The 17864-nt window shown below is 38.6% G+C and overlaps 1 non-coding gene across 1 annotated transcript; it reads right to left on the bottom strand.

The window, feature by feature from the left end:
• Positions 1-15685: 15685 nt before the first annotated feature.
• On the bottom strand, positions 15686-15816 carry Gm23749. The gene has a single exon (XR_003954210.1). It is a non-coding gene; the product is annotated as a small nucleolar RNA SNORA17 (small nucleolar RNA).
• Positions 15817-17864: the final 2048 nt, after the last annotated feature.

The following is a 17864-nucleotide window of genomic DNA, read 5'->3' on the forward strand; positions in this document are numbered from 1 at the left end:
AGAACAGCAATGACTTGTACTGTAACATTGAGAATTGACAAATGGGACCTCATGAAACTGCAAAGCTTCTGCAAAGCAAAAGACACTGTCAATAAGACAAAAAGGCCACCAAAAGATTTGGAAAAGATCTTTACCTATCCTAAATCAGATTGGGAACTAATATCCAATATATATAAAGGACTCAAGAAGGTGGACTCCAGAAAATCAAATAACCCCATTAAAAAATGGGGCTCAGAACTGAACAAAGAATTCTCACCTGTGGAATACCGAATGACAGAGAAACACCTGAAAAAATGTTCAACATCCTTAATCATCAGGGAAATGCAACTCAAAGCAACCCTGAGATTCTACCTCACACCAGTCAGAATGGCTAAGATAAAAAATTCAGGTGACAGCAGATGCTGGCGAGGATGTGGAGAAAGAGGAACACTCCTCCATTGCTGGTAGGATTCTAAGCTTCTACAACCACTCTGGAAGTCTTTCTGGCAGTTCCTCAGAAAATTGGACATAGTACTACTGGAAGATAGAGCAATACCTCTCCTGGGCATATATCCAGAAGATGTTCCAACTGGTAAGAAGGACACATGCTCCACTATGTTCATAGCAGCCCTATTTATAATAGCCAGAAGCTGGAAAGAACCCAGATGCCCCTCAACAGAGGAATGGATACAGAAAATGTGGTACATTTACACAATGGAGTACTACTCAGCTATTAAAAAGAATGAATTTATGAAATTCCTAGGCAGATGGATGGACCTGGAGGGTATCATCCTGAGTGAGGTAACCCAACCACAAAGGAACTCACACAATATGTACTCACTGATAAGTGGATATTAGCCCAGAAACTTAGGATACCCAACATATAAATACAAGTTGCTAAACGCATGAAACTCATGAAGAATGAAGACCAAACTGTGGACACTTTGCCCCTCCTTAGAATTGGGAACAAAACATCCATGGTAGGATTTACAGAGACAAAGTTTGGAGCTGTGTCAAAAGGAAAGACCATCTAGAGCCTGTCATACCCAGGGTTCCATCTCATAATCAGCTTCCAAACGCTGACAACATGTCATATACTAGCAAGATTTTGCTGAAAGGACCCAGATATAGCTGTCTCTTGTGAGACTATGCAGGGGCCTAGCAAACAAAGAAGTTGATACTCACAGTCAGCTATTGGGTGGATCTCAGGGCCCCCAATGGAGGAGCTAGAGAAAGTACCCAATGAGCTAAAGGGATCTGCAACCCTATAGGTTAAACAACATTATGAACTAACAAGTACCCTGGAGCTCTTGACTCTAGCTGCATATGTATCAAAAGATGGCATAATCGGCCATCACTGGAAAGAGAGGCACATTGGACTTTCAAACTTTATATGCCCCAGTACAGGGGAAAGCCAGGCCAAAAAGTGGGAGTGGGTGAGTAGGGGAGTGGCCGGGAGGGTATGGGGGACTTTTGGGATAGCATTGGAAATGTAAATGAGGAAAATACCTAATAAATATATTAAAAAAAAAGAGAGATGGAACCTCATGGTTGTTTTGATTTGCATTTCCCTTATGACTAAGGATGTTAAACATTTCTTTAGGTGCTTCTAGGCCATTCAATGTTCCTCATTTGAGTATTCTTTGTTAGCTCTGGACCCCATTTTTAATAGGATTATTTGATTCTCTTGAGTTCATTGTATTATTGGATATTAGCCCTCTATTGGATGTAGAGTTGGTAAAGATCTCTTCTAAGCTGGTTGTTTGCAGTTTTGTTGAAATGACAGTGTCCTTTATCTTTTAGAAACTTTGCAATTTTATGAGGTCTCATTTGTCAATTCTTGATCTTAGAGCATAAGCCATTGGTGTTCTATTCAGGAAAACTTCCCCTATGCTCATGTGTTCGAGGCTCTTCCCTACTTTCTCTTCTATTAGTATCAGTGCATCTGGTTTTATGTGGAGGTCCTTGATCCATTTGAACCTGAGTTTTGTACAAGGAGAGAAGAATGAATTCTTCTACATGCTGTCCTCCAGTTGATCCAGCATTATTTGTTGAAATGCTTTCTTTTATCCATCTAGTGGATCAAGAGACAATATGTGTGTAGGTTCATTTCTGGGTTGCCAATTCTGCTCTACTGATCTATCTGCCTGTCTCTGTACCAATACAGTGAAGTTTTTATCATTATTGCTCTGTAATACAGCTTGGGGTCAGGGATGGTGATACCCCAGAAGTTAGTTAGTTTGTTTGTTTGTTTATTTATTTATTTATTTTTAATTTAATTTCATGTTTAATTTATTTTTTATACTCCATATTCCATTCCCTGCCCTTCCCCATCTACTCCCTTCTGCTCCACAGCTCACACCTCTACCCCACTCCACCCTGTCTCCACATAGATGCCTCCATGCCCCACTCTACCTGCTCTCTAAACTCCCTACGTCCTTTAGTCTCTTGAGGGTTAGGTGCATCATCTCTGAATGGACTTCAAGTCCTCTACTGTATGTGTGTTGGGGGCCTCATATCAGCTGGTATATGCTGCCTCGTTGGTGGTCCAGTGTTTGAGAGATCTCAGGGGTTCTTATTAATTGAGATTGCTGGTCCTCCTACAGGATCATCCTTCTCCTCAGCTTCTTTCAGCTTCCCTAACTCAACAACAGAGGTCAGCTGCTTCAGTCCATTTCCTGGGTACAAATATCTGCATCTGCCTCTTTCAGCTGCTTGTTGGGTCTTTCAAAGGGCAGTCCCTTGATAGGGACCTTAATAGGTCCCTTTTTATGAGTACTCCATGACCTCAGTAATAGTGTCAGGCCTTGGCCTTCCCCTTGAGCTGGATCCCACTTTGGGCCTGCAACTGAACCTTTTTTTCCTCAGGCTCCTCTCCATTTCCATTCCTGTAATTCTTTCAGATGAAACAATTATGAGTCAGAGATGTGACTGTGGGATGGCAACCCCATCCCTCACTTGATATCTTGTCTTCCTGGCTGGAAGTGGGCTCTATAAGTTGCTTCTCCCTACTGTAGGGCAGGGCGTTTAATCTAAGGTTCCTCCCTTTGATTCCTGGGAGTCTCTCACTTCCCAGGTCTCTTCTGCTGGCCTTCTGGACTTTAATCCTTTTCCCTCACCCAACACCAAATCAGGTTTCCATCTCCCCCTTACCCCTGCACTACCTCACCCCCACACTGTCCACTTTCCCTCCCAGGTTCTTCCATACTTCCCGACTCTGATTGCTTTCTTCTCTCTCCCATGTAAGACTGAGATATCCTTACTTGGGAAAGGATTTCTTTTATTCTTGAGAATAGTTTTCACTATCCTGTTTTTGTTTTTGTTTTGTTTTGGTTTTTCTGGTTTTTGTTTTTGTTATTCCAAATGAATTTACAATTTATTCTTTCTAACTCTGTGAAGAATTGAGTTGGAATTTTGATGGGGATTGCATTGAATCTGTAGATTGCCTTCAGCAAGATGGTCAGTTTTACTATATCAATCCTACCAATCCATTAACATGGGAGATCTTTCCATCTACTGACATCTTTGATTTCTTTCTTCAGAGACTTGAAGTTCTTATCATACAGATCTTTCACTTGCTTAGTTTGAGTCATTCCAAGGTATTTTATATTATTTGTGACTATTGTGAAGGGTGTCTTTAGTTAATTTCTTTCTCAGCCTATTTATCTTTTGAGTAGAGGAATGCTACAGATTTGCTTGAGTTTATTTTATATCCAGCCACTTTGCTGAAGTTGTTTATCAGGTTTAGGTGTTCTCTGGTGGAATTTTTTTGGGTCACTTAAGTATATTATCTTATCCTCTGCAAATAGTGATATTTTGACTTCTTCCTTTCCAGTTTGTATCCCTTTGACCTTCCTTTGTTGTTTAATTGCTCTGACGAGGATTTCTAGTACTATATTTAATAGATAGGGAGGAAGTGGGGAGCCTTCTCTAGTTCCTGATTTTAGTTGGATTCCTTCATATTTCTCCCCATTTAGTTTTATGTTGGCTACTAGTTTTTTGTATATTGCTTTTACAATGTTTAGGTATGGGCCTTGAATTCCTGATCCTTCCAAGATTTTAGCATGAAGAGGTGTTGTATTTTGTCAAATGCTTTCTCAGCATCTTGAAATGGTCATGTCGTTTTTTTTTTTCCCTTTGAGTTTGTTTATATAGTGAATTTTGCTGATGTATTTCCATTTATTGAACCATTCCTGCATCCTTAGGATGAAGCCTACTTGATCATGTTAGATGATCATTTTGATGCATTCTTGGATTTGGTTTGCAAAAATTTTATTAAGTATTTTTGCATCAATATCCATAAGGGAAATTGGTCTGAAGTTCTCTTTCTTTGTTGGGTCTTTGTGTGGTTTAAGTAATTGTGACTTCATAGAATGAATCAGGCACTGTTCCTTCTGTTTCTATTTTGTGGAATAGTTTGTACAGTATTGTTATCAGGTCTTCTTTGAAGGTCTGATGGAATTGTGCACTAATCCTATCTGGTCCTGGTCTCTTGTTTCTGTTTACTTAGTGGATATGAGACTGTTTAGATCATTAATCTGACCCTGATTTAACTTTGGTACCTGGTATCTGTCTAGAAAATTGTCCATTTCATCCAGATTTTCCAGTTTTGTTGAGTATAGGCTTTTGTAATAGGATCTGATGATTTTTTGGATTTCCTAGGTTTCTGGTGTTTTGTCTCCCTTTTCATTTCTGTTTTTGTTCATTTGGATACTGTCTTTGTGCCCTCTTGTTAGTCTGGCTAAGGGTTTATCTATTTTGTTGATTTTCTCAAACAACCAGCTTCTGGTTTGATTGATTCTTTGTAAAATTCTTTTTGTTCCACTTGGTTGATTTCAGCCATGAGTTTGATAATTTCCTGCTGTCTACTCCTCTTGATTGAATTTTCTTCTTTTTGTTCTAGAGCTTTCAGGTGTACTGTTAAGCTGCTAGTATATGCTCTCTCCAGATTCTTTTTGGAGGCACTTACAGATATGAACTTTCACTGTGCCCCATAAGTTTGAGTACGTTGTGCCTTCATTTTCATTAAATTCCAAAAAGTCATAAATTTCTTTCATTATTTTTTCGCTGAGCAAGTTATCATTGAGTAGAACATTGTTCAGCTTCCATGTGAACGTGGGCTTTCTGTTTTGTTTTGTTTTGTTTTGTTTTGTTTTGTTTTGTTTTGTTTTGTTTGTTGTTGTTGTTATTGAAGACCAGCCTCATTTCATGGTGATTTGCTAGGATTCATGTGATTATTTCAATCTTCTTGTATCTTTCAAGGTCTGTTTTGTGACCAATCATACGGTTAGTTTTGGAGAAGGTAGCATGAGATCTGAGAAGAAGATATATTCATTTGTTTTAGGATAAAATGCTCTATAGATATCTGTGAAATCCATCTGGCTCATAATTTCTGTTAGTTTTACTGTATCTCTGTTTAGTTTCTGTTCCCATGATCTGTCCATTGATGTGATTGGGGTGTTGAAGTCTCCCACTATGATTATGTGAGATGCATAAGTCTGTATTTATGTGTTACTTGACCTTTTTCCTTTATTGCTTTTAATATTCGTATTTTTTGTTTTTTGTTTTTTGTTTGTTTTTCCATTTGGTTTTTTTTTTTATTATTATGTGAATGGAGGAATTTCTTTTTTAGTCAAGTCTGTTTGGAGTTCTGTAGGATCCTTGTATGTTCATGGACATCTCTTTCTTTAGGTTAGGGAAATTTTTGACTATAATTTTGTTGAAGGAATTTACTGGCCCTTTAATTTGGGAATCTTCATTCCTCTATACCTATTTTCCTTAGGACTGGTCTTGTCATTGTGTTCTGGATTTCCTTGATGTTTTGGCTTAGGAGAATTTTGAATTTTGCATTTTCTTTGATTATTGTGTCAATGTTTTCTATGGTATCTTCTGCACCTTAGATTCTCTTTTCTATCTCTTGTATTCTGTTGGCGATGCTTGCATCTATGACTCCTGATCTCTTTTCTAGGTTTTCTATTTCCAGAGTTGTCTCCCTTGTGAATTCTTTATTGTTTCTATTTCCATTTTTAGATCCTGGATGGTTTTGTTCAATTCCTTCACCTGTTTTGTTGTGTTTTCCTATAATTCTCTAAGGGATTTTTGTGTTTCCTCTTCACCTGTGCCCCCTCTATTTATTTAAGGGAGTTATTTATATCCTTCATAAAGTCCACTGTCATCATCATGAGATGTGATTTTAAATCTGTATCTTGCTTTTCCAGTGTCTTGGGTTATGCAGGACTTGCTATGGTGGGAGAACTGGTTTCTAATTATGCCAAATAGACTTGTTTTCTGTTCCTTAGGTTCTTGTTTTTGCCTCTCACCATCTGATTATCTCTGGTGTTATTTGGTCTTGCTATCTTTGACTGGAGCTTGTCCCTCCTGTGGGCCTTTGAATCTGTAATCTTGGGTGTGTCAACACTCCTAGGGAGACCAGCTCTCTCTTAGGTGGGATTTGGTTGTGGAGTTCTGTGAAAAAGCCTTAGCTCCAGGGTAGAGATGGAGAACAGAAGGATTCTGTCACTTGCTGCTCCACTGTTCCTGTCCCTTGTGCTCTCCTGGTGGGTCCCTCTTTGGACAGTTATTGGAGCAAAAGTGGTGATCTGAGCTCTGGACTTAGGCATGAGTGCATTCCTGGGAGACTAGCCCTCTCCTGGTGGGATTTGGGTGCTGAGAGCTATGGGACAGCCTTAGCTTGGGTCTCAGACGAGACATGAAGCAACAATTATCTTATTGGACTAATCCTACTTTATTACATTCTGCTTTTTAAAACTTCTTACAAGCTGGGCATGGTGGCGCACTCCTTTAATCCCAGCACTCAGGAGCCAGAGGCAGGCAGATTTCTGAGTTCAAGACCAGCCTGGTCCAGTGAGTTCCAGGACAGCCAGGGCTATACAGAGAAACCCTGGCTCAAATATAAATAAATTAATAATAATAAAACTTCTTACAATTGAAACTAAATTTCCTCCCTAGTTTGGGGAGTGGGCCTTTAAATAAAATTCTATCTATATCATATTCTGTGGTGAAGCTAAACACACACACACATATCAAATATATTATTAGTTTAGTTACTATATTATAAAAATATGATATCTAACATAAATTGGTAAAATTGTAAATTTATATGATTTACTTCCTTTCATAAGTAAATAAGCTGGGCAAGTATTCGGACTTTAATAGCTGGACAAAGAAGCAGGAGATGAAGTTGGACAATCCCTGGCAGCCATATGTGGCTCTAAGGTTTGCTCAGTGTTTGCTGTATGAATAAAATGTCCCCAAAGGTACAGCTTTGTTGTTGTTGTTTTGTTTTGTTTTGTTTTGTTTTGTTTTGTTTTGTTTTGATTCTGAACTGTAAGTGGTAGCAAGGTCATAGGAAATTGTTGAAATCTAGGTTAATATAGTAGAGGGCTGAAACAGATTGTAGGTAAAACTAAGGGAATTGGTTTTGACTGTGTTTGCTGTGACTCCCTGGTTCTGTTCTTTTCATGTGTGAAACCCATCCTGAGAAGGAGATGTGTCTTACCACTCAACTCCTCTGCTCATACAGGCAATAGAAAGAGTTATGCTTACTCTGTGTCTTAACAGTGTTTCCCTTCCAGCTTCTACAAAACAATATTTCTTATTAACCCAACTGAGAAAAGTCATTTCCTAAACCTATGGTTATTGTCAAATATTTTAGCATGTCACATGTTGCTAGAACAGAATACTACTGACCAGGTAATACACAAAGAAAAGAAATATTTCTTATATTTTTAAGAAGCTCAGTGTTGAAGCACATGTACTTGGTGGGGACCTTATTGCTGTAATAACTCATACTTGAAAAGCCAAAAGACAAGAATGGACATGAGAGAAGGGAATCACTCACCATTTTTCTATCAAGAGCCCAATACTTCAATTGCCTCTTTAAGCAATTATAAACCTATCAATTCCTCATTAACTGATCTGTAATCATCCTTCTCACCTGTAAATTTGCCACTATCACATTGGGTGTTAGGCATAGGACATTTGAACCTTGGACATTACAAGTAAATTAAAGCGCCAAGAGAAGATGCTACTGCCTGCATACATCAAATAAGGGTGCCAGTGGTAAGAGCTCATGATATTTTTTCCAGGAAGAGGTAGAATCACAGGAGAGGAGCAACCCCCCCCTCCCAATTTAATTGCAATCTCTCAGAACAGTGCGTATTCTGGAACAGTTTCAAAGCAGAACTTCAATCTAGGTAATTTAAATAGATCACATCAAGATCAGTGTGGGAGATTAACATTAGTACTCAAAGGTAAATAGATCATCCAAAGGTGAAATCTGTACTCTTAGAAGACACACATTTATAAGGAAATAACAGCAGCAAATTAAATCACTGTCCAAAGCCCTCACTAGACTTAATGACTGATTTCTTAGAATGAACTGACAAGCAGTTGAGACAAATTCATTGCCAGACTTTTGTTTTGAGATCTTTAAAAATTATAAACTCTTAATAGACACATTATTTCAGGAAAACTTTATGCATTTAGAGAATTGTAAAATGTAAAAATCGTAGAATCCTGAGAGATAAAATTTATGTTATTTTAAGAATATAGTAGTGAGAAGCACCTGAAAAAATGTTCAGCATCCTTAATCATCAGGGAAATGCAAATCAAAACAACACTGAGATTCTACCTCATACCAGTCAGAATGGCTAAGATAAAAAATTCAGATAACAGCAGATGCTGGAGAGGATGTGGAGAAAGAGGAACACTCCTCCATTGTTGGTGGGTTTGCAAGCTTGTACAACCACTCTGGAAATCAGTCTGGCGGTTCCTCAGAAAATTGGACATAGTACTACCTGAGGATCCGCAATACCACTCCTGGGCATATATCCAGAAGATGCCCCAACTGGTAAGAAGGACACATGCTCCACTATGTTCATAGCAGCCTTATTTATAGTGGCCAGAGGTTGGAAAGAACACAGATGTCCCTCAACAGAGGAATGGATACAGAAAATGTGGTACATCTACACAATGGAGTACTACTCAGCTATTAAAAAGAATGAATTTATGAAATTCCTAGGCAAATGGATGGACCTGGAGGGCATCATTGAGTGAGGTAGCCCAATCATAAAAGAACTCACACAATATGTACTCACTGATAAGTGGATATTAACCCAGAAACTTAGGATACCCAAGATACAAGATACAATTTGCAAAACACATGAAACTCAAGAAGAACAAAGACCAAAGTGTAGAAATTTTGTCCCTTCTTAAAATTGGGAACAAAACACCCATGGAAGGAGTTACAGAGACAAAGTTTGGAGCTGAGACAAAAGGACAGACCATCTAGAGATTGCCATATCCAGGGATCCATCCCATATTCAGCCTCCAAACGCTGACACCATTGCATACACTAGCAAGATTGTGCTGATAGGACCCTGATATAGCTGTCTCTAGTGAGGCTATGCCAGTGCCTGGCAAACACAGAAGTGGATGCTCACAGTCATCTATTGGATGGAACACAGGGCCTCCAATGGAGGAGCTAGAGAAAGTACCCAAGGAGCTAAAGGGGTCTGCCATCCAATAGGTGGAACAACAATATGAACTAACCAGTACCCCGGAGCTCATGTCTCTAGCTGCATATGTATCAGAAGATGGCCTAGTCGGCCATCACTGGGAAGAGAGGCCCCTTGGTCTTGCAAACTTTATATGCCTCAGTACGGGGTAATGCCAGGGCCAAAAAGTGGGAGTGGGTGGGAAAGGGAGTGGGAGGGGAGGGTCTGGGGGACTTTTGGGATAGCATTTAAAATGTAAATGAAGAAAATACATTTAAAAAAGAATATAGTACTGAACCTTTAAGTGCATTTTTTATTATTATTAGGTATTTATCACAAAAGTTCATAACTTATAATTTTCTTACATTTTATACACAACATAAATAAATGCGTTCTGATCAATTTTTCTAAAAGTGAAATGTTCAGACATATTTTTAACAGTTGTAGTGTTTTCTTACTTCTTTTTAAGAGTTGTGTCTAAATTCTCAGTATAGCAGAAATTTCACTGAAAAGGTAAAAGCATTTGCAAAACATTTTTCTGAGCCATTTATATTCCCCTTTTTAGGATTATATGGTGGAAACAACTCATAGCAGGTTATATTTTTAACTTAAGTCTCTCTGTCTATCTGTCTCTGTCTCTCTCTCATACAAACACACACACACACACACACACACACACACACACACACACACACACACACAACCAAGATCTTCTTAGTACTGCAGTGGAATATTAACATTGAATGCTGACCAGAAATTATTTTTGTTCAAATATATTTCTGAAAACTAATTTTAAGATAAGAACACACAGACCAATAACATGAAAGTTAATGCAGAGTTTTAGGATTGTGTTGCATCTAAAAGTTTCCTTCTGGCTATTATTTGATAACACCAGAGTGGTTTAAAAAACTTTTCCAAGATGTAGTGACTATTAGAAAGACAGTTTAGAAGTTAATGTTGTTCTCTCTACATCTCGATAGTTGTTCATATCTTATACTCAATCTCTGCTCTTTTCAAGTATGCTCTGAGAATATTACTGGACTCTCAGAATCTCTGTCTAACATAAACAACAGAAACATGTTAAAGATCTTAATTTGGGATATTTAGCTCTGCCTTCATTCTCGGACTGATTCTAGTCCTGGGTCACGCGAAGTGCATCTAAAGATAGTGAAATGAAACATTCATTTGGTTGTGCACTCAATCTTATGGCAAGTAACTCATTCTATGTTCCACTGCAGATTTTCCTTACGTTTGTCTTCCCTGCTTGACCATATACAACATACTGTTATTGATCAAGCTCAGCTAGCATTCCTTGTTTTAAATCCTTAAATTTTGCCCTCACTGACACTGTTAAAGTTGATAGAGACATAGGAAAGACCAGTTAATTCACAGTCATCAAATTATAATTCAGCTCTATGATTTTGCCTCTTCTTTTAAGATTCAAAAGACCTACTACATTTAAAACTTTATTATTTTGCTTCCTTGATTTTTACCTACCATCACTTTGTTCCATATTTTACACTATTTTAGTTGAGAATTTAAAATTAATTTTGGAAAGAAATTTAATGGCACTGACAATATGTTGTCAAAATATAGAATTATCAGAGCATAAAGTCAAAAGCCAGTGGATAAGAGGATCATAGACCCTGAGGCATAACCAATTATTGGCATTTTGTTTATGCTGTCAGTACCTTCTACATATTTATGTCTATAACCATAGACCTGGGGTGCTCTTAACCTTCATCAAGGGAAGTTATTTTGGGGACAGGCAGGAATCTACACAGAGATGAATAACTAGTGAAAGTGCTGAGAGGAAGACACCAAGTGCTCAGCCCATTTATATCACACACAACACATCCAATCTGTCTCAGGAAATATTGCAGAAGAGTCTAAGAACTTGGAGGTTGGAAGGAGTCCTGTCAAATGCTGTCTTTTTCATATGACATGGATATTGTAATTGTATTTGCACACAGCAGCTGTGGTTACCTGCACATGACCTACTCAATGGCAAAGTAGTCAAAGTCCCCAAATAGGTGGGAAAGATGATTTCTAGCATCCATCAAATATTGAGATACTAGCAGCAGTGCAGATGATGGGGAGTTGAAAAAGTTATTATTTATTGACTACATGTTCACTAGTAGGTTTCCCATGCTCTAGTGAATGATCTCAAATGGATGAATGGTTAGCGCTAAACAGATTATTATGATAGATATATATATATATATATATATATATATATATATATATATATATATATATATAAATAAAGGCTTGAAGTTGTGAGACAATTATATTAGGGGGTTATGTGAGAGTTGAACAGAACTGGAGTGGCAGATATACTCACACATCATTCATTGTACATATGTATGGAAGTCTCAAAAATAAAACAAAGAAAAACTTTGAATATTAAGTCTGTATTACCAATTCTACAAAGAGTGTATAGTATATGAATGACCCAGACAAGTTTTTTTTAATATATTTTATTAGGTATTTTCCTCATTTACATTTCCAATGCTATCCCAAAATCCCAAAAGTCCCCCATACCCTCCCCCCCACTCCCCTACCCAACCACTTCCACTTTTGGCCCTGGCGTTCCCCTGTACTGGGGCATATAAAGTTTGCAAGTCCAATGGGCCTCTCTTTCCAGTGATGGCTGACTAGGCCATCTTTTGATACATATGCAGCTAGAGTCAAGAGCTCAGGGGTACTGGTTAGTTCATAATGTTGTTCCACCTATAGGGTTGCAGATCCCTTTAGCCCAGACAATTAAAAAAAAAAAAACTTTATTGTTTCTTAGTGAATTTCACATCATGCACCCCAAGCCCACTTATCTTCCTCCTTCTTCTTTTGTAGCTGTCCTAGACTTTTGCAACACTCCCAGAGAAAAAGAATCTCTTATGGAAACTATAATGTCTCCGCAGTATATACTTTTCTCCATACAGTTTTGCTTGCAAATATTCATTGCAATAACTCATTGGTATCATATTTGTTCACCAATTTCTGTTACTCTATCAGTACTAGAACATCTAGAGAACTTCTCTATTATCTTGTAGTTGCTCTGTGTCATGGAGATCCTGTAGTTTTGGAAATAGAGGACTGGCCACTTCATGCAATTCATTAGTTCATTGATGGGGTAGATGTTGGGATAAGTCACTTCAAAGTCCTGGATCTGGGTCTGAGAAGTATCTAAGCTTGTCAGTCAGTCCACTGGCCAGCTCTCTTGCTTTCATACCTTTGGAGCAGGCTCACCTACAATATCCACAACCAGGGCCTAGTCTACTCTGCTGCCCAGGTAAAGGACATGACCCACTCTCCTGAGTATTGAACTAGTGAGAGACAGTCAGTTTCCTACTTCATGTACCAGGGGCAAGCTCTTTTGCCTGCCAGAGATGATGAAGGAGGGAAGAAGTCCCATCTATGCCACTACACAGCAGATAAGTGTCAGGGTTGGCTCACCCACAGTCCCCATGTCTAGGGTTAGCTCTACTTGCTGCCCAGATGAGGTATATGGAGAGTTCTGCTGATCTCATGACCCCAGGGCCATAAGTGACAGAGAGTGAGGGTGTGAGAAAACATCTCTCCTTCACATTGCACTACCCTGTGGCACACAAGTTCTCCCAAGCTCATACCCTAGAGGCTAGCTCACATGCTCTCCTACCATCAGGGTCAGCTCTACTGTGCTGCCTAGATGAGGTGTAGGGCCTGATTTCCTGAGTGCTGAAGCAGGTGAGAAACAGGGATTGCTCTCTTGCTGTCATGCCTCTACTGGGGCCAGCTCCTGAGAAAAAGAGAGAGGGAGTCTTTTCATCATCAAGGCCACCATACAGCATACAAGAGTCGGGTTGGGTCTCTCACATTCATCCCATCAGGAGAAGCAGTCCTGTATCCCCACCACTAGGGCCAGCTCTAGTATGCTGCCTATGTAGGGTACAGAGCCTTCTTTCACAAAGTTTCCTCAGGGTTGACTTACCTAAGGCTCTCTTAAGTACTACAGTTGGCTATGAGTGGTACCCATATATATGGGTGGCTCTGTTCTCAGGACCCCAGGACCAGTTCTCCCATGATGCATAAGTGAGAGGTGGGACCAGTGCTACATGGCTCTTATTCATCAACATGTTTTCTGGGCAGAAGACTAAATCAAGCCTGGCCTTTGGTGTGACAAACCCCTGCTGATGCAAGGCCATGGACCCAGACATAATCCCCTGATGCAAGCATAGGCTGAGACCCCAGCATTGTCCCTGCTGTCATCATTGGCTACTCTCATCAGGTTGTTCCTCACTACCCTCAAGTCTCAGAAAGTTGGCAATAAAATAATTATAATCCTATTCCAGTGTATTGAAGAAGCAGAAAATGAGCCGGGTGTGGTGGCACACACCTTTAATTCCAGCACTTGGGAGGCAGAGGCAGGCAGATTTCTGAGTTCAAGGCCAGCCTGGTCTACAGAGTGAGGTCCAGGACAGCCAGGGCAAAAAACCCTGTCCAAAAAAAAAAAAAAAAAAAAAAAGCTGGAAATGTTTTCCCAATAATTAAAACTTAGAATTTTTCTTATGTAAAAACCAAAAATCAGCAAGCTCTTTTTGACATCCACAATAGTGTCTGGGTTTGGTGGTTGTATATGGGATGGATCCCCAGGTGTGGCAGTCTCTGCATGGACATTCCTTCAGTCTCTGCTCCATAGTTTGTCTCTGTAACTCTTTCCATGAGTATTTTGTTCCTCCTTCTAAGAAGGATCAAAGTATCTACACTTTGGTCTTCCTTCTTCTTGAGTTTCATGTGTTTTACAAATTGTATCTTGGGTATTCCGAGCTTCTGGACTAATATCCACTAATCAGTGAGTACATAGCATGTGTGTTCTTTTGTGACTGTGTTACCTCACTAAGGATGATATCCTCCAGATCCATTCATTTGCCTAAGAATTTCATAAATTCATTCTTTTTAATAGCTGAGTAGTAATCCATTGTGTAAATGTACCACATTTTCTGTATCCATTCCTCTGTTGAGGGACATCAGGGTTCTTTCCAGCTTCTGAATATTATAAATAAGGCTGCTATGAACATAGTGGAGCATGTGTCCTTGTTACATGTTGGAGCATGCTCTGGGTACATATATGCCCAGTAGTGGTATTGATGGATATTCTGGTAGAACTATGTCCAATTTTCTGAGGAACAGCCAAACTGATTTCCAGAATGGTTGTTTCAGCTTGCAATCCCATCAGCAATGGAGGAGTGTTTCTCTTTCCCCACATACTGCCAGCATCTGCTCTCATCTGAGTTTTTGATCTTAGTCATTCTGACTGGTGTGAGGTGGAACCTCAGGGTTGTTTTGATTCACATTTCTCTGATGGCTAAGGATGTTGAATAATTTTTAGGTGCTTCTCAGCCATTTGGCATTCCTCAGTTGAGAATTCTTTGTTTAGCTCTGTACCACATTTTTAATAGTGCTATTTGTTTCTCTGGAGTCTAACTTCTTGAGTTCTTTGTATATGTTGGATATTAGCCCTCTATCGGATTTCTCCTGAGAGGATCTGCCAGTGCCTCACTAATATAGAAGTGGATACTCACAGTCATCCATTGGATGGAGCCCAGGGTCTCCAATGAAGGACCTAGAGAACATATCCAAAGAGCTGAAGGAATTTGCAGCCCTATAGGAAGACCACACTATTAACTAACCAGTACCCCCAGAGCTCCCTGGGACTAAATCACTAACCGAAGAAAACACATGTGGGACTCATGGGTCCAGCTGCAGATGTAGCAGAGGATGGCTTAGTTTGTCATCAACAGGAATAGAGGACCTTGGTCCTGTGAAAGTTTTATGACCCAGCATGGAGGAATGCCAGGGCCCCGAAGTGGGAGTGGATGGGTTGGTGAGCAGGGGAAGAGGAGAGGACATAGGGTTTTTTTTTTTTTTTTTTTTTTTTTTTTGAGGGGAAAGTAGAAAAGGCGATAATATTTGAAATGTAAAGAAAGAAAATATCTAATAAAAAATCAAGGCTGTTACATGAAACTAATATATAGAGTATAATCTCTCATGGCCCCGGGGTCATCAGTCTAGGTCTCACTCTCACTGGGAATTGCAGTCCAAGGCAAGGTTCTTTTAGTCTTTGGTTCATTTCCCATCCTGGAAAATGGTTCAGCCCCCCAACCCCCAGCCCCTGATTGGTCACCATCTCAGGTTTGCTTTGTTCAAGGAATGTTAGGTTACTAATCATTCAGATGTTCATAGACCAGAACACTGAGCATAGACATACCCTCTCTCCTCTCTGCCACTTATTGATGCACATGTGACACATTAGCCACACCAGCAATGCCTCTAGGTCAGTGACAAATTTCTTAAAAGACACAAACCAGCAGATTTAATACAGAAGAAATATAATCAGAATAAACATTCATACATTAAAAAATATTTATAATTAACTTATGTATAATCAAGGAACACGAGTATAAATATCTTCACTTCCATCTTTTCTCAGAATTTGGGCAATAAATATTTGCGATGTTATCCAAATATATCTAAAAAATAGCAAGTGTTTTTCCAATAATTAAATTAGGATTTTACTTATTAAAAAAACTCTGTTGTATGAAAGTAAATACACAGAGTATCTCATCCATACAGTCAGAACATTTAAATTAAATCCATAAATATATTAAAACTATATCCCGATTGTAATATATGTAGTAAAATCAATTAACAAATTCAATAGTCATTACAGGCTTTGTGATTAATCCTGAATTAGTCTCAGTTTACTAAAGATCATCTATCAAGTATAACAGAAAAAATATTATAGAAATGTTAACAAGAACCAACATAATTATTTTCTCAAAAAAATATTGCATTGAGGCAACAGACTAAATCAAGAAGTAGAAACACACATGTCAAGAAGAAAAAAAATGAGTCTGTCATTATTCCTGGAATTTATCACCTATGGGGACTAAATGAAGGAATCTACAAAATGCTTTCAGCACTCATAAAAGAGTTGAACTTGATCACATAATAAAATGTTAAAACAGGAGAAAATATTTTCAAAGTAAATATTTTATAAAAGTATGTATTTAAAGTATGGAAAGAACTGCTAAAATTAAGCACTAAGAAAGCAAACACCCAACTTAAATATGAGCAAAAATTTCCAGCAGACATTTTATCATAAATAAACAAGGGACAATTAATTGTACGTAAAGTCTTACATTGTTAATCATTTCAAAAAATGCAATTGAAAATGCACACAAATATTCCTATGCACACTGTAGGGCAAATTTTAAACACATAACAAAAGCCTATGAAAGCAAGTGGCCATAAAGTCTAGAAGCAGTTCCAACACTGGCATGCAGCTTGTGCTAATGGAACATTTCCTAACAGATTTTGGGAAAGAGTTTCATAGATCTATTTGTAAAATACGTATGCAGGTATAAATGTGCATCTGTCTAGCATGTGAACTAGTGATGCTAGTATAGGCATTTAATGAGTAACAATGAAAACAAGGTCATTCATTCCGATGTTCAAAGAAACTTCATTTATTCAATACAAACTAAATATCTCCAACTTGTGGCAGAGTAATCAAATTGAAATGTACATGTCCAATAGAATACTATTTAGATAAAAACATCATTTCAAAGGAAAGAAGCCATATACTGTATATAAGAATTTAAACAAAGAATTCTCAACTGAGGAATACCAAATGGTTGAGAAGCACCTAAAGAATGTTCAACATCCTTAGTCATCAGGGAAATACAAATCAAAACAACCGTGAGATTCCACCTCACACCAGTCAGAATGGCTAAGATCAAAAACTCAGATGAGAGCAGATGCTGGCAGTGATGTGGAGAAAGAGGAACACTCCTCCATCGCTGATGGGACTGCAAGCTGGTACAACCATTTTGGAAATCAGTTTGGTGGTTCCTCAGAAAATTGGACATAGTTCTACTGGAAGATCCAGCAATACCAGTCCTGGGCATATATCCAGAGCATGCTATAACATGTAACAAGGACACATGCTCCACTATGTTCATAGCAGCCTTATTTATAATATTCAGAAGCTGGAAAGAACCCTGATGTCCCTCAACAGAGGAATGGATACAGAAAATGTACATTTACACAACAGAGTACTACTCAGCTATTAAAAACAATGAATTTATGAAATTCTTAGGCAAATGGATGGATCTGGAGGATATTATCTTGAGTGAGGTAACCCAGTCACAAAAGAACACACATGCTATGCACTCACCTGATAAGTAGATATTAGTCCAGAAGCTCAAAATCCTTCTTAGAAGGGTAAACAAAATACTCATGGAAGGAGTTACAGAGACAAAGTTCAGAGGTGAGACTGAAGGAAGGACCATCCAGAGACTGCCCCACTTGGGATCTATCCCATAA

Source organism: Mus musculus, chromosome 2 (genome assembly GCF_000001635.26).
Source record: "Mus musculus strain C57BL/6J chromosome 2, GRCm38.p6 C57BL/6J".
NCBI classification, from domain to species: domain Eukaryota; kingdom Metazoa; phylum Chordata; class Mammalia; order Rodentia; family Muridae; genus Mus; species Mus musculus.